Source organism: Papaver somniferum, chromosome 7 (genome assembly GCF_003573695.1).
Source record: "Papaver somniferum cultivar HN1 chromosome 7, ASM357369v1, whole genome shotgun sequence".
NCBI lineage: Eukaryota > Viridiplantae > Streptophyta > Magnoliopsida > Ranunculales > Papaveraceae > Papaver > Papaver somniferum.
The window spans coordinates 254,144,496-254,172,168 of NC_039364.1; positions in this window are offsets into that span (position 1 = coordinate 254,144,496).

Here is a 27,673-nt window from a genome sequence, read left to right on the forward strand (position 1 = left end):
TATGTAGACTATTTTGAGTTAACGTATATAAAATTCAACATTTTTATGAACTCTTTCTTTTTGTGTTGGCTTTGTCTTTCTATTTGATTCAAGATAGATGAAATTTATTAGGATTTTGATTAGTTCTGCATGGTCTTTCCATCTTTCTTCTATTGTGAAATTTAACTTCTTTCGTATTTTCTTTAATCAACGTACATAGAAATGCAATTTTTACTAGAGGTATTGCCTTAGAACATATTAATTGTGATTACAATACATTTTTAAACCTTTTTTTGCTAAAGATGAGTTAATCTGGTTTACAATTTAGTCTAAGCAATCAATATCCGACTTATAACGAAATGTGTAGACTTTTTTGAGTTAACGTATATAAAATTCAACATTTTTATGAACTCTTTCTTTTTGTGTTGGCTTTGTCTTTATATTTGATTCAAGATAGATGAAATTTATTAGGATTTGGATTAGTTATGCATGTTCTTTCCATCTTTCTTCTATTGTGAAATTTAACTTCTTTCATATTTTCTTGAATCAACGTATATAGAAATGCAATTTTTACCAGAGGTATTGCCTTAGAACATATTAATTGTAATTACAATACATTTTTCAAACTTTTTCTGTTAAAGGTGAGTTTATCTAGTTTACAATTTAGTCTCAGAAATATATTTCCGACTTGTAACGAAGTGTGCAGACTTTTTTGAGTTGACGTATATAAAATTCAACATTTTTATGAACTCTTTCTTTTTGTGTTGGTTTTGTCTTTCTATTTTATTCAAGATACATGAAATTTTTTAGGATTTGGATTAGTTATGCATGGTCTTTCATCCTTCTTCTATTGTGAAATTTGACTTCCTACATATTTTCTTGAATCAATGTACATAGAAATGCAATTTTTCCTAGAGCTGTTGCCTTAGAACATACTATTTATAATTACAATACAGTTTTCAAAAATTTTCTGTTAAAGATGAGTTTATCTAATTTACAATTTAGTCTCAGAAATCAATTTCCGACTTATAACGAAGTGTGTAGACTTTTTTGAGTTAACGTATAAAAATTCAAAATTTTTATGAACTCTTTCTTTTTTGTGTTGGCTTTGTCTTTCTATTTGATTCAAGATAGATGAAATTTATTAGGATTTGGATTAGTTCTACATGGTCTTTCCATCTTTCTTCTATTGTGAAATTTAACTTCTTTCATATTTTCTTGAATCAACGTACATACAAATGCAATTTTTACTAGAGGTATTTCCTTAGAACATATTAATTGTAATTACAATACATTTTTCAAACTTTTTTTTGTTAAAGATGAGTTTATCTAGTTTACAATTTAGTGTCAGCAATCAATTTCCGACTTATAACGAAGTGTGTAGACTTTTTTGAGTTAACGTACATTTTTATGAACTCTTTCTTTTTGTATTGGCTTTGTCTTTCAATTTGATTCAAATAGATGAAATTTGTTAGAATTTGGATTAGTTCTGGATGGTCTTTCATCCTTATTCTATTGTGAAATTTGACTTCCTTCATATTTTCTTGAATCAATGTACATAGAAATGCAATTTTTACTAGACGTAATGCCTTAGAAAAAATTATTTGTGATTACAATAAATTTTCCAAACTTTTTTTCTTAAGATGAGTTTATCTCGTTTACAATTTAGTTTCAGAAATCAATTTCAGACTTATAACGAACTGTGTAGACTTTTTTGAGTTAACGTATATAAAATTCAACATTTTTATGAACTCTTTCTTTTTGTTTTGGCTTTGTATTTCTATTTTATTCAAGATAGATGAAATTTATTAGGATTTGGATTAGTTCTGCATGGTCTTTCCATCTTTCTTCTATTGTGAAATTTCTTTCGTATTTTCTTGAATCAACGTACATAGAGCAAATTTTACTAGAGGTATTGCCTTGGAACATATTAATTGTAATTACAGTACATTTTTCAAACTTTTATTGTTAAAGATGAGTTTATCTAGTTTACAATTTAGTCTCAACAATCAATTTCCGACTAACGAAGTGTGTAGACTTTTTTGAGTTAACGTATATTAATATCAACATTTTTATGAATTCTTTCTTTTTGTATTTGCTTTGTCTTTCAATTTGATTCAAATAGATGAAATTTGTTAGAATTTGGATTAGTTCTGGATGGTCTTTCATCCTACTTCTATTGTGAAATTTGACTTCCTTCATATTTTCTTGAATCAACGTACATAGAAATGCAATTTTTACTATAGGTATTGCCTTAGAACATATTAATTGTAATTACAATACATTTTTCAAACTTTTTTTTGTTAAAGATGAGTTTATCTAGTTTACAATTTAGTGTCAGCAATCAATTTCCGACTTATAACGAAGTGTGTAGACTTTTTTGAGTTAACGTATATAAAATTCAACATTTTTATGAACTCTTTCTTTTTGTATTGGCTTTGTCTTTCAATTTGATTCAAATAGATGAAATTTGTTAGAATTTGGATTAGTTCTGGCTGGTCTTTCATCCTTCTTCTATTGTGAAATTTGACTTCCTTCATATTTTCTTGAATCAACGTACATAGAAATGCAATTTTTACTAGAGGTATTTCCTTAGAACATATTAATTGTAATTACAATACATTTTTCAGACTTTTTTTTGTTAAAAATGAATTATCAAGTTTACAATTTAGTGTCAGCAATCAATTTCCGACTTATAACGAAGTGTGTAGACTTTTTTGAGTTAACGTATATAAAATTCAACATTTTTATAAACTCTTTCTTTTTGTATTGGATTTGTCTTTCAATTTGATTCAAATAGATGAAATTTGTCAGAATTAAGATTAGTTCTGGATGGTCTTTCATCCTTCATCTACTGTGAAATTTGACTTCCTTCATATTTTCTTGAATCAATGTACATAGAAATGCAAACTAGACGTAATTCCTTAGAAAATATTATTTGTGATTACAATAAATTTTTCAAACTTTTTTTCTTAAGATGAGTTTATCTCGTTTACAATTTAGTTTCAGAAATCAATTTCAGACTTATAACGAACTGTGTAGACTTTTTTGAGTTAACGTATACAAAATTCAATATTTTTGTGAACTCTTTCTTTTTGTATTGGATTTGTCTTTCAATTTGATTCAAATAGATGAAATTTGTTAGAATTTGGATTAGTTCTGGCTGGTCTTTCATCCTTCTTCTATTGTGAAATTTGACTTCCTTCATATTTTCTTGAATCAATGTACATAGAAATGCAATTTTTACTAGGCCTTAGAACATATTATTTGTGATTACAATAAAGTTTTCAAACTTTTTTTGTTAAAGATTATTTTATCTCGTTTAAAATTTAGCTTCAGAAATCAATTCAGACTTATAACGAAGTGTGTAGACTTTTTGAGTTAACGTATATAAAATTCAACATTTTTATGATCTCTTTCTTTTTGTGTTGGTTTTGTCTTTCTATTTCATTCAAGATACATGAAATTGTTAGGATTTGGATTAGTTCTGCATGGTCTTTCATCCTTCTTCTATTGAAATTTGACTTCCTTCAAATTTTCTTGAATCAACGTACATAGAAATGCAATTTTACTCGAGTTATTGCCTTAGAACATTTTAATGGTAATAACAATACATTTTACAAACTTTTTTTTGTTAAAGATGAGTTTATCTCGTTTACAATTTAGTTTCAGAAATCAATTTCAGACTTGTAACGAAGTGTGTAGACTTTTTTGAGTTAACGCATATAAAATTCAACATTTTTATGAACTCTTTCTTTTTGTGTTGGATTTGTCTTTCTATTTGATTCAAGATAGATGAAATTTATTAGGATTTGGATTAGTTATGCATGTTCTTTCCATCTTTCTTCTATTGTGAAATTTAACATCTTTCGTATTTTCTTGAATCAACGTACATAGAAATGCATATTAATTGTAATTAGAATACATTTTTCAAACTTTTTCTGTTAAAGGTGAGTTTATCTAGTTTACAATTTAGTCTCAACAATCAATTTCCAACTAATAACGAAGTGTGTAGACTTTTTTGAGTTAACGTATATAAAATTCTACATTTTTATGAACTCTTTCTTTTTGTATTGGCTTTGTCTTTCAATTTGATTTAAATAGATGAAATTTGTTAGAATTTGGATTAGTTCTGGCTGGTCTTTCATCCTTCTTCTATTGTGAAATTTGACTTCCTTCATATTTTCTTGAATCAATGTACATAGAAATGCAATTTTTACTAGACGTAATGCCTTAGAAAAAATTATTTGTGATTACAATAAATTTTCAAAACTTTTTTTCTTAAGATGAGTTTATCTCGTTTCAGAAATCAATTTCAGACTTATAACGAACTGTGTAGACTTTTTGAGTTAACGTATATAAAATTCAACATTTTTATGAACTCTTTCTTTTTGTGTTGGCTTTGTCTTTCTATTTGATTCAAGATAGATGAAAGTTATTAGGATTTGGATTAGTTCTGCATGGTCTTTCCATCTTTCTTCTATTGTGAAATTTCTTTCGTATTTTCTGGAATCAACGTACATAGAGCAATTTTTACTAGAGGTATTGCCTTAGAACATATTAATTGTAATTACAATACATTTTTCAAACTTTTTTTGTTAAAGATGAGTTTATCTAGTTTACAATTTAGTCTCAACAATCAATTTCCGACTTATAACGAAGTGTGTAGACTTTTTTGAGTTAACGTATATAAAATTCAACATTTTTATGAACTCTTTCTTTTTGTGTTGGTTTTGTATTTCAATTTGATTCAAATAGATCTAATTTGTTCGAATTTGGATTAGTTCTGGCTGGTCTTCATCCTTCTTCTATTGTGAAATTTGACTTCCTTCATATTTTCTTGAATCAATGTACATAGAAATGCAATTTTTACTAGACGTAATGCCTTATAACATATTATTTGTGATTACAAAAAAGTTTTCAAACTTTTTTTTGTTAAATATGATTTTATCTCGTTTAAAATTTAGCTTCAGAAATCAATTTCAGACTTATAACGAAGTGTGTAGACTTTTTTGAGTTAACGTATATAAAATTCAACATTTTTATGATCTCTTTCTTTTTGTGTTGGTTTTGTCTTTCTATTTCATTAAAGATACATGAAATTTATTAGGATTTGGATTAGTTCTGCATGGTCTTTCATCCTTCTTCTATTGAAATTTGACTTCCTTCAAATTTTCTTGAATCAACGTACATAGAAATGCAATTTTTACTAGAGTTATTGCCTTAGAAAATATTAATGGTAATTACAATACATTTTTCAAACTTTTTCTGTTAAAGATGAGTTTATCTAGTTTACAATTTAGTCTCAGAAATAAATTTCCAACTTGTAACGAAGTGTGTAGACTTTTTTGAGTTGACGTAAATAAAATTCAACATTTTTATGATCTCTTTCTTTTTGTGTTGGTTTTGTCTTTCTATTTCATTCAAGATACATGAAATTTATTAGGATTTGGATTAGTTCTGCATGGTCTTTCATCCTTCTTCTATTGAAATTTGACTTCCTTCAAATTTTCTTGAATCAACGTACATAGAAATGCAATTTTTACTAGAGTTATTGCCTTAGAAAATATTAATGGTAATTACAATACATTTTTCAAACTTTTTCTGTTAAAGATGAGTTTATCTAGTTTACAATTTAGTCTCAGAAATCAATTTCCAACTTGTAACGAAGTGTGTAGACTTTTTTGAGTTGGCGTAAATAAAATTCAACATTTTTATGAACTCTTTCTTTTTGTGTTGGTTTTGTCTTTCTATTTCATTCAAGATACATAAAAATTTTTAGGATTTGGATTAGTTCTGCATGGTCTTTCATCCTTCTTCTATTGTGAAATTTGACTTCCTTCATATTTTCTTTAATCAATGTACATAGAAATGAAAGTTTTCCTAGAGTTGTTGCCTTAGAACATATTAATTATAATTACAATACATTTTTCAAACTTTTTCTGTTAAAGATGACATCTAGTTTACAATTTAGCCTCAGAAATCAATTTCCGACTTATAACGAAGTGTGTAGACTTTTTTGAGTTAACGTATAAAAAATTCAAAATTTTTATGAACTCTTTCTTTTTGTGTTGACTTTGTCTTTATATTTGATTCAAGATAGATGAAATTTATTAGGATTTGGATTAGTTCTGCATGGTCTTTCCATCTTTCTTCTATTGTGAAATTAAACTTTTTTCATATTTTCTTGAATCAACGTACATACAAATGCAATTTTTACTAGAGGTATTGCCTTAGAACATATTAATTGTTATTACAATACATTTTTCAAACTTTTTTTTGTAAAAGATGAGTTTATCTAGTTTACAATTTAATGTCAGCAATCAATTTCCGACTTAAATCTATAGTGTGTTAAAAAATCAATTTCTGAATCACCAGACCTCCAAGAATTTTAGGGTGGGAAAGGGGCGTAAACGATGTTAAATTCCTATTTTACTTCTTTTTTTGTTAGTTATTTTAGTTAGGAGCTTATTTTATGAGTTTTTAGTAATTTTTTGATGTTATTTTTTCTCCCCTTTGGTTTATGGGGGTGGGGAGGCCTTGAGCCTTCCACTATGTAATTCTTGTAATTACGTTTTTTCGCTTTAATAAACCATTTTGACCTAGCAAAAAAAAAATCAATTTACGACTTATAACGAAGTGTGTAGACTTTTTTGAGTTAACGTACATTTTTATGAACTCTTTCTTTTTGTATTGGCTTTGTCTTTCAATTTGATTCAAATAGATGAAATTTGTTAGAATTTGGATTAATTCTGGCTCGTCTTTCATCCTTCTTCTATTGTGAAATTTGACTTCCTTCATATTTTCTTGAATCAATGTACATAGAAATGAAATTTTTACTAGACGTAATGCCTTAGAAAATATTATTTGTGATTACAATAAACTTTTCAAACTTTTTTTCTGAAGATGAGTTTATCTCGTTTACAATTTAGTTTCAGAAATCAATTTCAGACTTATAACGAACTATGTAGACTTTTTTGAGTTAACGTATATAAAATTCAACATTTTTATGAACTCATTCTTTTTATGTTGGCTTTGTCTTTCTATTTGATTCAAGATAGATGAAATTTATTAGGATTTGGATTAGTTATGCATGTTCTTTCCATCTTTCTTCTATTGTGAAATTTAACTTCTTTCGTATTTTCTTGAATCAACGTACATAGAAATGCAATTTTTACCAGAGGTATTTCCTTAGAACATATTAATTGTAATTAGAATACATTTTTCAAACTTTTTCTGTTAAAGGTGAGTTTATCTAGTTTACAATTTAGTCTCAACAATCAATTTCCAACTAATAACGAAGTGTGTAGACTTTTTTGAGTTAACGTATATAAAATACAACATTTTTATGAACTCTTTCTTTTTGTATTGGCTTTGTCTTTCAATTTGATTTAAATAGATGAAATTTGTTAGAATTTGGATTAGTTCTGGCTGGTCTTTCATCCTTCTTCTATTGTGAAATTTGACTTCCTTCATATTTTCTTGAATCAATGTACATAGAAATGCAATTTTTACTAGACGTAATGCCTTAGAAAAAATTATTTGTGATTACAATAAATTTTCAAAACTTTTTTTCTTAAGATGAGTTTATCTCGTTTCAGAAATCAATTTCAGACTTATAACGAACTGTGTAGACTTTTTTGAGTTAACGTATATAAAATTCAACATTTTTATGAACTCTTTCTTTTTGTGTTGGCTTTGTCTTTCTATTTGATTCAAGATAGATGAAATTTATTAGGATTTTGATTAGTTCTGCATGGTCTTTCCATCTTTCTTCTATTGTGAAATTTAACTTCTTTCGTATTTTCTTTAATCAACGTACATAGAAATGCAATTTTTACTAGAGGTATTGCCTTAGAACATATTAATTGTGATTACAAAACATTTTTAAAACTTTTTTTGATAAAGATGAGTTTATCTAGTTTACAATTTAGTCTAAGCAATCAATTTCCGACTTATAACGAAATGTGTAGACTTTTTTGAGTTGACGTATATAAAATTCAACATTTTTATGAACTCTTTCTTTTTGTGTTGGTTTTTTATTTCTATTTTATTCAAGATACATGAAATTTTTTAGGATTTGGATTAGTTCTGCATGGTCTTTCATCCTTCTTCTATTGTGAAATTTGACTTCCTACATATTTTCTTGAATCAATGTACATAGAAATGCAATTTTTCATAGAACTATTGCCTTAGAACATATTATTTATAATTACAATACATTTTTCAAAAATTTTCAGTTAAAGATGAGTTTATCTAATTTACAATTTAGTCTCAGAAATCAATTTCCGACTTATAACGAAGTGTGTAGACTTTTTTGAGTTAACGTATAAAAATTCAAAATTTTTATGAACTCTTTCTTTTTTGTGTTGGCTTTGTCTTTCTATTTGATTCAAGATAGATGAAATTTATTAGGATTTGGATTAGTTCTACATGGTCTTTCCATCTTTCTTCTATTGTGAAATTTAACTTCTTTCATATTTTCTTGAATCAACGTACATACAAATGCAATTTTTACTAGAGGTATTTCCTTAGAACATATTAATTGTAATTACAATACATTTTTCAAACTTTTTTTTGTTAAAGATGAGTTTATCTAGTTTACAATTTAGTGTCAGCAATCAATTTCCGACTTATAACGAAGTGTGTAGACTTTTTTGAGTTAACGTATATAAAATTCAACATTTTTATGAACTCTTTCTTTTTGTATTGGCTTTGTCTTTCAATTTGATTCAAATAGATGAAATTTGTTAGAATTTGGATTAGTTCTGGCTGGTCTTTCATCCTTCTTCTATTGTGAAATTTGACTTCCTTCATATTTTCTTGAATCAACGTACATAGAAATGCAATTTTTACTAGAGGTATTTCCTTAGAACATATTAATTGTAATTACAATACATTTTTCAGACTTTTTTTTGTTAAAAATGAATTATCAAGTTTACAATTTAGTGTCAGCAATCAATTTCCGACTTATAACGAAGTGTGTAGACTTTTTTGAGTTAACGTATATAAAATTCAACATTTTTATAAACTCTTTCTTTTTGTATTGGATTTGTCTTTCAATTTGATTCAAATAGATGAAATTTGTCAGAATTAAGATTAGTTCTGGATGGTCTTTCATCCTTCATCTACTGTGAAATTTGACTTCCTTCATATTTTCTTGAATCAATGTACATAGAAATGCAAACTAGACGTAATTCCTTAGAAAATATTATTTGTGATTACAATAAATTTTTCAAACTTTTTTTCTTAAGATGAGTTTATCTCGTTTACAATTTAGTTTCAGAAATCAATTTCAGACTTATAACGAACTGTGTAGACTTTTTTGAGTTAACGTATACAAAATTCAATATTTTTGTGAACTCTTTCTTTTTGTATTGGATTTGTCTTTCAATTTGATTCAAATAGATGAAATTTGTTAGAATTTGGATTAGTTCTGGCTGGTCTTTCATCCTTCTTCTATTGTGAAATTTGACTTCCTTCATATTTTCTTGAATCAATGTACATAGAAATGCAATTTTTACTAGGCCTTAGAACATATTATTTGTGATTACAATAAAGTTTTCAAACTTTTTTTGTTAAAGATTATTTTATCTCGTTTAAAATTTAGCTTCAGAAATCAATTCAGACTTATAACGAAGTGTGTAGACTTTTTGAGTTAACGTATATAAAATTCAACATTTTTATGATCTCTTTCTTTTTGTGTTGGTTTTGTCTTTCTATTTCATTCAAGATACATGAAATTGTTAGGATTTGGATTAGTTCTGCATGGTCTTTCATCCTTCTTCTATTGAAATTTGACTTCCTTCAAATTTTCTTGAATCAACGTACATAGAAATGCAATTTTACTCGAGTTATTGCCTTAGAACATTTTAATGGTAATAACAATACATTTTACAAACTTTTTTTTGTTAAAGATGAGTTTATCTCGTTTACAATTTAGTTTCAGAAATCAATTTCAGACTTGTAACGAAGTGTGTAGACTTTTTTGAGTTAACGCATATAAAATTCAACATTTTTATGAACTCTTTCTTTTTGTGTTGGATTTGTCTTTCTATTTGATTCAAGATAGATGAAATTTATTAGGATTTGGATTAGTTATGCATGTTCTTTCCATCTTTCTTCTATTGTGAAATTTAACATCTTTCGTATTTTCTTGAATCAACGTACATAGATATGCATATTAATTGTAATTAGAATACATTTTTCAAACTTTTTCTGTTAAATGTGAGTTTATCTAGTTTACAATTTAGTCTCAACAATCAATTTCCAACTAATAACGAAGTGTGTAGACTTTTTTGAGTTAACGTATATAAAATTCTACATTTTTATGAACTCTTTCTTTTTGTATTGGCTTTGTCTTTCAATTTGATTTAAATAGATGAAATTTGTTAGAATTTGGATTAGTTCTGGCTGGTCTTTCATCCTTCTTCTATTGTGAAATTTGACTTCCTTCATATTTTCTTGAATCAATGTACATAGAAATGCAATTTTTACTAGACGTAATGCCTTAGAAAAAATTATTTGTGATTACAATAAATTTTCAAAACTTTTTTTCTTAAGATGAGTTTATCTCGTTTCAGAAATCAATTTCAGACTTATAACGAACTGTGTAGACTTTTTGAGTTAACGTATATAAAATTCAACATTTTTATGAACTCTTTCTTTTTGTGTTGGCTTTGTCTTTCTATTTGATTCAAGATAGATGAAAGTTATTAGGATTTGGATTAGTTCTGCATGGTCTTTCCATCTTTCTTCTATTGTGAAATTTCTTTCGTATTTTCTGGAATCAACGTACATAGAGCAATTTTTACTAGAGGTATTGCCTTAGAACATATTAATTGTAATTACAATACATTTTTCAAACTTTTTTTGTTAAAGATGAGTTTATCTAGTTTACAATTTAGTCTCAACAATCAATTTCCGACTTATAACGAAGTGTGTAGACTTTTTTGAGTTAACGTATATAAAATTCAACATTTTTATGAACTCTTTCTTTTTGTGTTGGTTTTGTATTTCAATTTGATTCAAATAGATCTAATTTGTTCGAATTTGGATTAGTTCTGGCTGGTCTTCATCCTTCTTCTATTGTGAAATTTGACTTCCTTCATATTTTCTTGAATCAATGTACATAGAAATGCAATTTTTACTAGACGTAATGCCTTATAACATATTATTTGTGATTACAAAAAAGTTTTCAAACTTTTTTTTGTTAAATATGATTTTATCTCGTTTAAAATTTAGCTTCAGAAATCAATTTCAGACTTATAACGAAGTGTGTAGACTTTTTTGAGTTAACGTATATAAAATTCAACATTTTTATGATCTCTTTCTTTTTGTGTTGGTTTTGTCTTTCTATTTCATTAAAGATACATGAAATTTATTAGGATTTGGATTAGTTCTGCATGGTCTTTCATCCTTCTTCTATTGAAATTTGACTTCCTTCAAATTTTCTTGAATCAACGTACATAGAAATGCAATTTTTACTAGAGTTATTGCCTTAGAAAATATTAATGGTAATTACAATACATTTTTCAAACTTTTTCTGTTAAAGATGAGTTTATCTAGTTTACAATTTAGTCTCAGAAATAAATTTCCAACTTGTAACGAAGTGTGTAGACTTTTTTGAGTTGACGTAAATAAAATTCAACATTTTTATGATCTCTTTCTTTTTGTGTTGGTTTTGTCTTTCTATTTCATTCAAGATACATGAAATTTATTAGGATTTGGATTAGTTCTGCATGGTCTTTCATCCTTCTTCTATTGAAATTTGACTTCCTTCAAATTTTCTTGAATCAACGTACATAGAAATGCAATTTTTACTAGAGTTATTGCCTTAGAAAATATTAATGGTAATTACAATACATTTTTCAAACTTTTTCTGTTAAAGATGAGTTTATCTAGTTTACAATTTAGTCTCAGAAATCAATTTCCAACTTGTAACGAAGTGTGTAGACTTTTTTGAGTTGACGTAAATAAAATTCAACATTTTTATGAACTCTTTCTTTTTGTGTTGGTTTTGTCTTTCTATTTCATTCAAGATACATAAAATTTTTTAGGATTTGGATTAGTTCTGCATGGTCTTTCATCCTTGTTCTATTGTGAAATTTGACTTCCTTCATATTTTCTTTAATCAATGTACATAGAAATGAAAGTTTTCCTAGAGTTGTTGCCTTAGAACATATTAATTATAATTACAATACATTTTTCAAACTTTTTCTGTTAAAGATGACATCTAGTTTACAATTTAGCCTCAGAAATCAATTTCCGACTTATAACGAAGTGTGTAGACTTTTTTGAGTTAACGTATAAAAAATTCAAAATTTTTATGAACTCTTTCTTTTTGTGTTGACTTTGTCTTTATATTTGATTCAAGATAGATGAAATTTATTAGGATTTGGATTAGTTCTGCATGGTCTTTCCATCTTTCTTCTATTGTGAAATTAAACTTTTTTCATATTTTCTTGAATCAACGTACATACAAATGCAATTTTTACTAGAGGTATTGCCTTAGAACATATTAATTGTTATTACAATACATTTTTCAAACTTTTTTTTGTAAAAGATGAGTTTATCTAGTTTACAATTTAATGTCAGCAATCAATTTCCGACTTAAATCTATAGTGTGTTAAAAAATCAATTTCTGAATCACCAGACCTCCAAGAATTTTAGGGTGGGAAAGGGGCGTAAACGATGTTAAATTCCTATTTTACTTCTTTTTTTGTTAGTTATTTTAGTTAGGAGCTTATTTTATGAGTTTTTAGTAATTTTTTGATGTTATTTTTTCTCCCCTTTGGTTTATGGGGGTGGGGAGGCCTTGAGCCTTCCACTATGTAATTCTTGTAATTACGTTTTTTCGCTTTAATAAACCATTTTGACCTAGCAAAAAAAAAATCAATTTACGACTTATAACGAAGTGTGTAGACTTTTTTGAGTTAACGTACATTTTTATGAACTCTTTCTTTTTGTATTGGCTTTGTCTTTCAATTTGATTAAAATAGATGAAATTTGTTAGAATTTGGATTAATTCTGGCTCGTCTTTCATCCTTCTTCTATTGTGAAATTTGACTTCCTTCATATTTTCTTGAATCAATGTACATAGAAATGAAATTTTTACTAGACGTAATGCCTTAGAAAATATTATTTGTGATTACAATAAACTTTTCAAACTTTTTTTCTGAAGATGAGTTTATCTCGTTTACAATTTAGTTTCAGAAATCAATTTCAGACTTATAACGAACTATGTAGACTTTTTTGAGTTAACGTATATAAAATTCAACATTTTTATGAACTCATTCTTTTTATGTTGGCTTTGTCTTTCTATTTGATTCAAGATAGATGAAATTTATTAGGATTTGGATTAGTTATGCATGTTCTTTCCATCTTTCTTCTATTGTGAAATTTAACTTCTTTCGTATTTTCTTGAATCAACGTACATAGAAATGCAATTTTTACCAGAGGTATTTCCTTAGAACATATTAATTGTAATTAGAATACATTTTTCAAACTTTTTCTGTTAAAGGTGAGTTTATCTAGTTTACAATTTAGTCTCAACAATCAATTTCCAACTAATAACGAAGTGTGTAGACTTTTTTGAGTTAACGTATATAAAATACAACATTTTTATGAACTCTTTCTTTTTGTATTGGCTTTGTCTTTCAATTTGATTTAAATAGATGAAATTTGTTAGAATTTGGATTAGTTCTGGCTGGTCTTTCATCCTTCTTCTATTGTGAAATTTGACTTCCTTCATATTTTCTTGAATCAATGTACATAGAAATGCAATTTTTACTAGACGTAATGCCTTAGAAAAAATTATTTGTGATTACAATAAATTTTCAAAACTTTTTTTCTTAAGATGAGTTTATCTCGTTTCAGAAATCAATTTCAGACTTATAACGAACTGTGTAGACTTTTTTGAGTTAACGTATATAAAATTCAACATTTTTATGAACTCTTTCTTTTTGTGTTGGCTTTGTCTTTCTATTTGATTCAAGATAGATGAAATTTATTAGGATTTTGATTACATCTGCATGGTCTTTCCATTTTTCTTCTATTGTGAAATTTGACTACTTTCGTATTTTCTTTAATCAACGTACATAGAAATGCAATTTTTACTAGAGGTATTGCCTTACAACATATTAATTGTGATTACAATACATTTTAAAATTTTTTTTTGTTAAAGATGAGTTTATCTAGTTTACAATTTAGTCTAAGCAATCAATTTCTGACTTATAACGAAATGTGTAGACTTTTTTGAGTTAACGTATATAAAATTCAACATTTTTATGAACTCTTTCTTTTTCTGTTGGCTTTGTCTTTCTATTTGATTCAAGATAGACAAAATTTATTAGGATTTGGATTAGTTATGCATGTTCTTTCCATCTTTCTTCTATTGTGAAATTTAACTTCTTTCATATTTTCTTGAATCAACGTACATAGAAATGCAATTTTTACCAGAGCTATTGCCTTAGAACATATTAATTGTAATTAGAATACATTTTTCAAACTTTTTCTGTTAAAGGTGAGTTTATCTAGTTTACAATTTAGTCTCAACAATCAATTTCCAACTAATAACGAAGTGTGTAGACTTTTTTGAGTTAACGTATATAAAATTCAACATTTTTATGAACTCTTCCTTTTTGTATTGGCTTTGTCTTTCAATTTGATTCAAATAGATGAAATTGGTTAGAATTTGGATTAGTTCTGGCTGGTCTTTCATCCTTCTTCTATTTTGAAATTTGACTTCCTTCATATTTTCTTGAATCAACGTACATAGAAATGCAATTTTTACTAGAGGTATTGCCTTAGAACATATTAATTGTAATTACAATACATTTTTCAGGCTTTTTTTTGTTAAAGATGAGTTTCTCTAGTTTACAATTTAGTGTCAGCAATCAATTTCCGACTTATAACGAAGTGTGTAGACTTTTTTGAGTTAACGTATATAAAATTCAACATTTTTATGAACTCTTTCTTTTTGTATTGGCTTTGTCTTTCAATTTGATTCAAATAGATGAAATTTGTTAGAATTTGGATTAGTTCTGGCTGGTCTTTCATCCTTCTTCTATTGTGAAATTTGATTTCCTTCATATTTTCTTGAATCAACGTACATAGAAATGCAATTTTTACTAGAGGTATTGCCTTAGAACATATTAATTGTAATTACAATACATTTTTCAGGCTTTTTTTGTTAAAGATGAGTTTATCTAGTTTACAATTTAGTGTCAGCAATCAATTTCCGACTTATAACGAAGTGTGTAGACTTTTTTGAGTTAACGTATATAAAATTCAACATTTTTATGAACTCTTTCTTTTTGTATTGGCTTTGTCTTTCAATTTGATTCAAATAGATGAAATTTGTTAGAATTTGGATTAGTTCTGGCTGGTCTTTCATCCTTCTTCTATTGTGAAATTTGACTTCCTTCATATTTTCTTGAATCAACGTACATAGAAATGCAATTTTTACTAGAGGTATTTCCTTAGAACATATTAATTGTAATTACAATACATTTTTCAGACTTTTTTTTGTTAAAAATGAATTATCAAGTTTACAATTTAGTGTCAGCAATCAATTTCCGACTTATAACGAAGTGTGTAGACTTTTTTGAGTTAACGTATATAAAATTCAACATTTTTATAAACTCTTTCTTTTTGTATTGGATTTGTCTTTCAATTTGATTCAAATAGATGAAATTTGTCAGAATTAAGATTAGTTCTGGATGGTCTTTCATCCTTCATCTACTGTGAAATTTGACTTCCTTCATATTTTCTTGAATCAATGTACATAGAAATGCAAACTAGACGTAATTCCTTAGAAAATATTATTTGTGATTACAATAAATTTTTCAAACTTTTTTTCTTAAGATGAGTTTATCTCGTTTACAATTTAGTTTCAGAAATCAATTTCAGACTTATAACGAACTGTGTAGACTTTTTTGAGTTAACGTATACAAAATTCAATATTTTTGTGAACTCTTTCTTTTTGTATTGGATTTGTCTTTCAATTTGATTCAAATAGATGAAATTTGTTAGAATTTGGATTAGTTCTGGCTGGTCTTTCATCCTTCTTCTATTGTGAAATTTGACTTCCTTCATATTTTCTTGAATCAATGTACATAGAAATGCAATTTTTACTAGGCCTTAGAACATATTATTTGTGATTACAATAAAGTTTTCAAACTTTTTTTGTTAAAGATTATTTTATCTCGTTTAAAATTTAGCTTCAGAAATCAATTCAGACTTATAACGAAGTGTGTAGACTTTTTGAGTTAACGTATATAAAATTCAACATTTTTATGATCTCTTTCTTTTTGTGTTGGTTTTGTCTTTCTATTTCATTCAAGATACATGAAATTGTTAGGATTTGGATTAGTTCTGCATGGTCTTTCATCCTTCTTCTATTGAAATTTGACTTCCTTCAAATTTTCTTGAATCAACGTACATAGAAATGCAATTTTACTCGAGTTATTGCCTTAGAACATTTTAATGGTAATAACAATACATTTTACAAACTTTTTTTTGTTAAAGATGAGTTTATCTCGTTTACAATTTAGTTTCAGAAATCAATTTCAGACTTGTAACGAAGTGTGTAGACTTTTTTGAGTTAACGCATATAAAATTCAACATTTTTATGAACTCTTTCTTTTTGTGTTGGATTTGTCTTTCTATTTGATTCAAGATAGATGAAATTTATTAGGATTTGGATTAGTTATGCATGTTCTTTCCATCTTTCTTCTATTGTGAAATTTAACATCTTTCGTATTTTCTTGAATCAACGTACATAGATATGCATATTAATTGTAATTAGAATACATTTTTCAAACTTTTTCTGTTAAATGTGAGTTTATCTAGTTTACAATTTAGTCTCAACAATCAATTTCCAACTAATAACGAAGTGTGTAGACTTTTTTGAGTTAACGTATATAAAATTCTACATTTTTATGAACTCTTTCTTTTTGTATTGGCTTTGTCTTTCAATTTGATTTAAATAGATGAAATTTGTTAGAATTTGGATTAGTTCTGGCTGGTCTTTCATCCTTCTTCTATTGTGAAATTTGACTTCCTTCATATTTTCTTGAATCAATGTACATAGAAATGCAATTTTTACTAGACGTAATGCCTTAGAAAAAATTATTTGTGATTACAATAAATTTTCAAAACTTTTTTTCTTAAGATGAGTTTATCTCGTTTCAGAAATCAATTTCAGACTTATAACGAACTGTGTAGACTTTTTTGAGTTAACGTATATAAAATTCAACATTTTTATGAACTCTTTCTTTTTGTGTTGGCTTTGTCTTTCTATTTGATTCAAGATAGATGAAATTTATTAGGATTTTGATTAGTTCTGCATGGTCTTTCCATTTTTCTTCTATTGTGAAATTTGACTTCTTTCGTATTTTCTTTAATCAACGTACATAGAAATGCAATTTTTACTAGAGGTATTGCCTTACAACATATTAATTGTGATTACAATACATTTTAAAATTTTTTTTTGTTAAAGATGAGTTTATCTAGTTTACAATTTAGTCTAAGCAATCAATTTCTGACTTATAACGAAATGTGTAGACTTTTTTGAGTTAACGTATATAAAATTCAACATTTTTATGAACTCTTTCTTTTTCTGTTGGCTTTGTCTTTCTATTTGATTCAAGATAGACAAAATTTATTAGGATTTGGATTAGTTATGCATGTTCTTTCCATCTTTCTTCTATTGTGAAATTTAACTTCTTTCATATTTTCTTGAATCAACGTACATAGAAATGCAATTTTTACCAGAGCTATTGCCTTAGAACATATTAATTGTAATTAGAATACATTTTTCAAACTTTTTCTGTTAAAGGTGAGTTTATCTAGTTTACAATTTAGTCTCAACAATCAATTTCCAACTAATAACGAAGTGTGTAGACTTTTTTGAGTTAACGTATATAAAATTCAACATTTTTATGAACTCTTCCTTTTTGTATTGGCTTTGTCTTTCAATTTGATTCAAATAGATGAAATTGGTTAGAATTTGGATTAGTTCTGGCTGGTCTTTCATCCTTCTTCTATTTTGAAATTTGACTTCCTTCATATTTTCTTGAATCAACGTACATAGAAATGCAATTTTTACTAGAGGTATTGCCTTAGAACATATTAATTGTAATTACAATACATTTTTCAGGCTTTTTTTTGTTAAAGATGAGTTTCTCTAGTTTACAATTTAGTGTCAGCAATCAATTTCCGACTTATAACGAAGTGTGTAGACTTTTTTGAGTTAACGTATATAAAATTCAACATTTTTATGAACTCTTTCTTTTTGTATTGGCTTTGTCTTTCAATTTGATTCAAATAGATGAAATTTGTTAGAATTTGGATTAGTTCTGGCTGGTCTTTCATCCTTCTTCTATTGTGAAATTTGATTTCCTTCATATTTTCTTGAATCAACGTACATAGAAATGCAATTTTTACTAGAGGTATTGCCTTAGAACATATTAATTGTAATTACAATACATTTTTCAGGCTTTTTTTGTTAAAGATGAGTTTATCTAGTTTACAATTTAGTGTCAGCAATCAATTTCCGACTTATAACGAAGTGTGTAGACTTTTTTGAGTTAACGTATATAAAATTCAACATTTTTATGAACTCTTTCTTTTTGTATTGGCTTTGTCTTTCAATTTGATTCAAATAGATGAAATTTGTTAGAATTTGGATTAGTTCTGGCTGGTCTTTCATCCTTCTTCTATTGTGAAATTTGACTTCCTTCATATTTTCTTGAATCAACGTACATAGAAATGCAATTTTTACTAGACGTAATGCCTTAGAACATTTTATTTGTGATTACAATACATTTTTCAAACTTTTTCTGTTAAATATGAGTTTATCTAGTTTACAATTTAGTTTCAGAAATCAATTTCAGACTTATAACAAAGTGTGTAGACTTTTTTGAGTTAACGTACAAAAAATCAACATTTATATGAACTCTTTATTTTTATATTGGCTTTATCTTTCAATTTTATTCACATAGATGAAATTTGTTAAGATTTGGATTAGTTCTAGCTGGTCTTTCATCCTTCTTCTATTGTGAAATTTGACTTCCTTCATATTTTCTTGAATCAACGTACATAGAAATGCAATTTTTACTAGACGTAATGCTTTAGAACATATTATTTGTGATTGCAATACATTTTTCAAACTTTTTCTGTTAAATATAAGTTTATCTAGTTTACGATTTAGTCTCAGAAATCAATTTCCGACTTGTAGACTTTTTTGAGTTAACGTATATAAAATTCAAAATTTTATGAACTCTTTCATTTGTGTTGGTTTGTCTTTCTATTTGATTCAAGATAGATGAAATTTGTTAGGATTTGGATTAGTTATGCATGGTCTTTAATCCTTCTTCTATTGTGAAATTTGACTTCTTCATATTTTCTTGAATCAACGTACATAGAAATGCAATTTTTACTAGACGTAATGCTTTAGAACATATTATTTGTGATTGCAATACATTTTTCAAACTTTTTCTGTTAAAGATGAGTTAATCTAGTTTACGATTTAGTCTCAGAAATCAATTTCCGATTTATAACGAAGTGTGTAGACTTTTTTGAGTTAACGTATATAAAATTCAATATTTTTATGAACTCTTTCTTTTTGTGTTGGCTTTGTCTTTCTATTTGATTCAAGATAGATGAAATTTGTTAGGATTTGGATTAGTTCTGCATGGTCTTTCATCTTTCTTCTATTGTGACATTTGACTTCCTTCATATTTTCTTGAATCAACGTACATAGAAATGCAATTTTTACTAGAGCTATTGCCTTAGAACATATTAATTGTAATTACAATACATTTTTCAAACTTTTTCTGTTAAAGATGAGTTTATCTAATTTACAATTTAGTCTCAGAAATCAATATCCGACTTATAACGAAGTGTGTAGACTTTTTTGAGTTAACGTAAATAAATTCAACATTTTTATGAACTCTTTCTTTTTGTGTTGGCTTTGAATTTCTATTTGATTCAAGATAGATGAAATTTGTTAGGATTTGGATTAGTTCTTCTTGGTCTTTCATCCTTCTTCTATTGTGAAATTTTCCTTCCTTCATATTTTCATGAATCACCGTACATAGAAATGCAATTTTTTACTAGATGTAATGCCTTAGAACATATTATTTGTGATTACAATACATTTTTCAAACTTTTTCTGTTAAAGATGAGTTTATCTAGTTTACAATTTAGTCTCAGAAATCAATTTCCGACTTATAACGATGTGTGTAGACTTTTTTGAGTTAACCTATATAAAATTCAACATTTTTATGAACTCTTTCTTTTTGTGTTGGCTTTATATTTCTATTTGATTCAAATAGATGAAATTTGTTAGAATTTGGATTAGTTCTGGCTGGTCTATTATCCTTCTTCTATTGTGAAATTTGACTTCCTTCATATTTTCTAGAATCAGTGTACATAGAAATGCAATTTTTACTAGACGTAATGCCTTAGAACATATTATTTGTGATTACAATACATTTTTCAAACTTTTTCTGTTAAAGATGAGTTTATCTAGTTTACAATTTAGTCTCAGAAATCAATTTCCGACTTATAACGAAATGTGTAGAATTTTTTGAGTTAACGTAAATAAAATTCAAACATTTTTATGAACCCTTTCTTTTTGTGTTGGCTTTATCTTTCTATTTGATTCAAATAGATGAAATTTGTTAGAATTTGGTTTACTTCTGGGTGGTCTTTCATCCTTCTTCTATTGTGAAATTTGCCTTCCTTCATATTTTCTTGAATCAACGTACATAGAAATGCAGTTTTTACCAGAGGTATTTCCTTAGAAAATATTAATTGTAATTACAATACATTTTTCAAACTTTTTTTTTGTTAAAGATGATTTTACAATTTAGTCTCAGCAATCAATTTCCGACTTATAACGAAGTGTGTAGACTTTTTTGAGTTAACGTATATAAAATTCAACATTTTTATTAACTCTTTCTTTTTGTATTGTCTTTGTCTTTCAATTTGATTCAAATAGATGAAATTTGTTAGAATTTGGATTAGTTCTGGCTGGTCTTTCATCCTTCTTCTATTGTGAAATTTGACTTCCTTCATATTTTCTTGAATCAATGTACATAGAAATGCAATTTTTACTAGGCCTTAGAACATATTATTTGTGATTACAATAAAGTTTTCAAACTTTTTTTGTTAAAGATTATTTTATCTCGTTTAAAATTTAGCTTCAGAAATCAATTCAGACTTATAACGAAGTGTGTAGACTTTTTGAGTTAACGTATATAAAATTCAACATTTTTATGATCTCTTTCTTTTTGTGTTGGTTTTGTCTTTCTATTTCATTCAAGATACATGAAATTGTTAGGATTTGGATTAGTTCTGCATGGTCTTTCATCCTTCTTCTATTGAAATTTGACTTCCTTCAAATTTTCTTGAATCAACGTACATAGAAATGCAATTTTACTCGAGTTATTGCCTTAGAACATTTTAATGGTAATAACAATACATTTTACAAACTTTTTTTTGTTAAAGATGAGTTTATCTCGTTTACAATTTAGTTTCAGAAATCAATTTCAGACTTGTAACGAAGTGTGTAGACTTTTTTGAGTTAACGCATATAAAATTCAACATTTTTATGAACTCTTTCTTTTTGTGTTGGATTTGTCTTTCTATTTGATTCAAGATAGATGAAATTTATTAGGATTTGGATTAGTTATGCATGTTCTTTCCATCTTTCTTCTATTGTGAAATTTAACATCTTTCGTATTTTCTTGAATCAACGTACATAGAAATGCATATTAATTGTAATTAGAATACATTTTTCAAACTTTTTCTGTTAAAGGTGAGTTTATCTAGTTTACAATTTAGTCTCAACAATCAATTTCCAACTAATAACGAAGTGTGTAGACTTTTTTGAGTTAACGTATATAAAATTCTACATTTTTATGAACTCTTTCTTTTTGTATTGGCTTTGTCTTTCAATTTGATTTAAATAGATGAAATTTGTTAGAATTTGGATTAGTTCTGGCTGGTCTTTCATCCTTCTTCTATTGTGAAATTTGACTTCCTTCATATTTTCTTGAATCAATGTACATAGAAATGCAATTTTTACTAGACGTAATGCCTTAGAAAAAATTATTTGTGATTACAATAAATTTTCAAAACTTTTTTTCTTAAGATGAGTTTATCTCGTTTCAGAAATCAATTTCACACTTATAACGAACTGTGTAGACTTTTTTGAGTTAACGTATATAAAATTCAACATTTTTATGAACTCTTTCTTTTTGTGTTGGCTTTGTCTTTCTATTTGATTCAAGATAGATGAAAGTTATTAGGATTTGGATTAGTTCTGCATGGTCTTTCCATCTTTCTTCTATTGTGAAATTTCTTTCGTATTTTCTGGAATCAACGTACATAGAGCAATTTTTACTAGACGTATTGCCTTAGAACATATTAATTGTAATTACAATACATTTTTCAAACTTTTTTTTGTTAAAGATGAGTTTATCTAGTTTAGAATTTAGTCTCACCAATCAATTTCCGACTTATAACGAAGTGTGTAGACTTTTTTGAGTTAACGTATATAAAATTCAACATTTTTATGAACTCTTTCTTTTTGTATTGTCTTTGTCTTTCAATTTGATTATAATAGATGAAATTTGTTAGAATTAGGATTAGTTCATGCTAGTCTTTCATCCTTCTTCTATTGTGAAATTTGACTTCCTTCATATTTTCTTGTATCAATGTACATAGAAATGCAATTTTTACTAGACGTAATGCCTTAGAACATATTATTTGTGATTACAGTAAATTTTTCAAACTTTTTGTGTTAAAGATGAGTTTATCTAGTTCACAATTTAGTTTCAGAAATCAATTTCAGACTTATTACGAAGTGTGTAGACTTTTTTGAGTTAACGTATATAAAATTCAACATTTTTATGAACTCTTTCTTTTTGTGTTGGTTTTGTATTTCAATTTGATTCAAATAGATGAAATTTTTTAGAATTTGGATTAGTTCTGGCTGGTCTTTCATCCTTCTTCTATTGTGAAATTTGACTTCCTTCATATTTTCTTGAATCAATGTACATAGAAATGCAATTTTTACTAGGCCTTAGAACATATTATTTGTGATTACAATAAAGTTTTCAAACTTTTTTTGTTAAAGATTATTTTATCTCGTTTAAAATTTAGCTTCAGAAATCAATTCAGACTTATAACGAAGTGTGTAGACTTTTTGAGTTAACGTATATAAAATTCAACATTTTTATGATCTCTTTCTTTTTGTGTTGGTTTTGTCTTTCTATTTCATTCAAGATACATGAAATTGTTAGGATTTGGATTAGTTCTGCATGGTCTTTCATCCTTCTTCTATTGAAATTTGACTTCCTTCAAATTTTCTTGAATCAACGTACATAGAAATGCAATTTTACTCGAGTTATTGCCTTAGAACATTTTAATGGTAATAACAATACATTTTACAAACTTTTTTTTGTTAAAGATGAGTTTATCTCGTTTACAATTTAGTTTCAGAAATCAATTTCAGACTTGTAACGAAGTGTGTAGACTTTTTTGAGTTAACGCATATAAAATTCAACATTTTTATGAACTCTTTCTTTTTGTGTTGGATTTGTCTTTCTATTTGATTCAAGATAGATGAAATTTATTAGGATTTGGATTAGTTATGCATGTTCTTTCCATCTTTCTTCTATTGTGAAATTTAACATCTTTCGTATTTTCTTGAATCAACGTACATAGAAATGCATATTAATTGTAATTAGAATACATTTTTCAAACTTTTTCTGTTAAAGGTGAGTTTATCTAGTTTACAATTTAGTCTCAACAATCAATTTCCAACTAATAACGAAGTGTGTAGACTTTTTTGAGTTAACGTATATAAAATTCTACATTTTTATGAACTCTTTCTTTTTGTATTGGCTTTGTCTTTCAATTTGATTTAAATAGATGAAATTTGTTAGAATTTGGATTAGTTCTGGCTGGTCTTTCATCCTTCTTCTATTGTGAAATTTGACTTCCTTCATATTTTCTTGAATCAATGTACATAGAAATGCAATTTTTACTAGACGTAATGCCTTAGAAAAAATTATTTGTGATTACAATAAATTTTCAAAACTTTTTTTCTTAAGATGAGTTTATCTCGTTTCAGAAATCAATTTCAGACTTATAACGAACTGTGTAGACTTTTTTGAGTTAACGTATATAAAATTCAACATTTTTATGAACTCTTTCTTTTTGTGTTGGCTTTGTCTTTCTATTTGATTCAAGATAGATGAAGTTATTAGGATTTGGATTAGTTCTGCATGGTCTTTCCATCTTTCTTCTATTGTGAAATTTCTTTCGTATTTTCTGGAATCAACGTACATAGAGCAATTTTTACTAGAGGTATTGCCTTAGAACATATTAATTGTAATTACAATACATTTTTCAAACTTTTTTTGTTAAAGATGAGTTTATCTAGTTTACAATTTAGTCTCAACAATCAATTTCCGACTTATAACGAAGTGTGTAGACTTTTTTGAGTTAACGTATATAAAATTCAACATTTTTATGAACTCTTTCTTTTTGTGTTGGTTTTGTATTTCAATTTGATTCAAATAGATCTAATTTGTTCGAATTTGGATTAGTTCTGGCTGGTCTTCATCCTTCTTCTATTGTGAAATTTGACTTCCTTCATATTTTCTTGAATCAATGTACATAGAAATGCAATTTTTACTAGACGTAATGCCTTATAACATATTATTTGTGATTACAAAAAAGTTTTCAAACTTTTTTTTGTTAAATATGATTTTATCTCGTTTAAAATTTAGCTTCAGAAATCAATTTCAGACTTATAACGAAGTGTGTAGACTTTTTTGAGTTAACGTATATAAAATTCAACATTTTTATGATCTCTTTCTTTTTGTGTTGGTTTTGTCTTTCTATTTCATTAAAGATACATGAAATTTATTAGGATTTGGATTAGTTCTGCATGGTCTTTCATCCTTCTTCTATTGAAATTTGACTTCCTTCAAATTTTCTTGAATCAACGTACATAGAAATGCAATTTTTACTAGAGTTATTGCCTTAGAAAATATTAATGGTAATTACAATACATTTTTCAAACTTTTTCTGTTAAAGATGAGTTTATCTAGTTTACAATTTAGTCTCAGAAATCAATTTCCAACTTGTAACGAAGTGTGTAGACTTTTTTGAGTTGGCGTAAATAAAATTCAACATTTTTATGAACTCTTTCTTTTTGTGTTGGTTTTGTCTTTCTATTTCATTCAAGATACATAAAAATTTTTAGGATTTGGATTAGTTCTGCATGGTCTTTCATCCTTCTTCTATTGTGAAATTTGACTTCCTTCATATTTTCTTTAATCAATGTACATAGAAATGAAAGTTTTCCTAGAGTTGTTGCCTTAGAACATATTAATTATAATTACAATACATTTTTCAAACTTTTTCTGTTAAAGATGACATCTAGTTTACAATTTAGCCTCAGAAATCAATTTCCGACTTATAACGAAGTGTGTAGACTTTTTTGAGTTAACGTATAAAAAATTCAAAATTTTTATGAACTCTTTCTTTTTGTGTTGACTTTGTCTTTATATTTGATTCAAGATAGATGAAATTTATTAGGATTTGGATTAGTTCTGCATGGTCTTTCCATCTTTCTTCTATTGTGAAATTAAACTTTTTTCATATTTTCTTGAATCAACGTACATACAAATGCAATTTTTACTAGAGGTATTGCCTTAGAACATATTAATTGTTATTACAATACATTTTTCAAACTTTTTTTTGTAAAAGATGAGTTTATCTAGTTTACAATTTAATGTCAGCAATCAATTTCCGACTTAAATCTATAGTGTGTTAAAAAATCAATTTCTGAATCACCAGACCTCCAAGAATTTTAGGGTGGGAAAGGGGCGTAAACGATGTTAAATTCCTATTTTACTTCTTTTTTTGTTAGTTATTTTAGTTAGGAGCTTATTTTATGAGTTTTTAGTAATTTTTTGATGTTATTTTTTCTCCCCTTTGGTTTATGGGGGTGGGGAGGCCTTGAGCCTTCCACTATGTAATTCTTGTAATTACGTTTTTTCGCTTTAATAAACCATTTTGACCTAGCAAAAAAAAAATCAATTTACGACTTATAACGAAGTGTGTAGACTTTTTTGAGTTAACGTACATTTTTATGAACTCTTTCTTTTTGTATTGGCTTTGTCTTTCAATTTGATTAAAATAGATGAAATTTGTTAGAATTTGGATTAATTCTGGCTCGTCTTTCATCCTTCTTCTATTGTGAAATTTGACTTCCTTCATATTTTCTTGAATCAATGTACATAGAAATGAAATTTTTACTAGACGTAATGCCTTAGAAAATATTATTTGTGATTACAATAAACTTTTCAAACTTTTTTTCTGAAGATGAGTTTATCTCGTTTACAATTTAGTTTCAGAAATCAATTTCAGACTTATAACGAACTATGTAGACTTTTTTGAGTTAACGTATATAAAATTCAACATTTTTATGAACTCATTCTTTTTGTGTTGGCTTTGTCTTTCTATTTGATTCAAGATAGATGAAATTTATTAGGATTTGGATTAGTTATGCATGTTCTTTCCATCTTTCTTCTATTGTGAAATTTAACTTCTTTCGTATTTTCTTGAATCAACGTACATAGAAATGCAATTTTTACCAGAGGTATTTCCTTAGAACATATTAATTGTAATTAGAATACATTTTTCAAACTTTTTCTGTTAAAGGTGAGTTTATCTAGTTTACAATTTAGTCTCAACAATCAATTTCCAACTAATAACGAAGTGTGTAGACTTTTTTGAGTTAACGTATATAAAATACAACATTTTTATGAACTCTTTCTTTTTGTATTGGCTTTGTCTTTCAATTTGATTTAAATAGATGAAATTTGTTAGAATTTGGATTAGTTCTGGCTGGTCTTTCATCCTTCTTCTATTGTGAAATTTGACTTCCTTCATATTTTCTTGAATCAATGTACATAGAAATGCAATTTTTACTAGACGTAATGCCTTAGAAAAAATTATTTGTGATTACAATAAATTTTCAAAACTTTTTTTCTTAAGATGAGTTTATCTCGTTTCAGAAATCAATTTCAGACTTATAACGAACTGTGTAGACTTTTTTGAGTTAACGTATATAAAATTCAACATTTTTATGAACTCTTTCTTTTTGTGTTGGCTTTGTCTTTCTATTTGATTCAAGATAGATGAAATTTATTAGGATTTTGATTACATCTGCATGGTCTTTCCATTTTTCTTCTATTGTGAAATTTGACTACTTTCGTATTTTCTTTAATCAACGTACATAGAAATGCAATTTTTACTAGAGGTATTGCCTTACAACATATTAATTGTGATTACAATACATTTTAAAATTTTTTTTTGTTAAAGATGAGTTTATCTAGTTTACAATTTAGTCTAAGCAATCAATTTCTGACTTATAACGAAATGTGTAGACTTTTTTGAGTTAACGTATATAAAATTCAACATTTTTATGAACTCTTTCTTTTTCTGTTGGCTTTGTCTTTCTATTTGATTCAAGATAGACAAAATTTATTAGGATTTGGATTAGTTATGCATGTTCTTTCCATCTTTCTTCTATTGTGAAATTTAACTTCTTTCATATTTTCTTGAATCAACGTACATAGAAATGCAATTTTTACCAGAG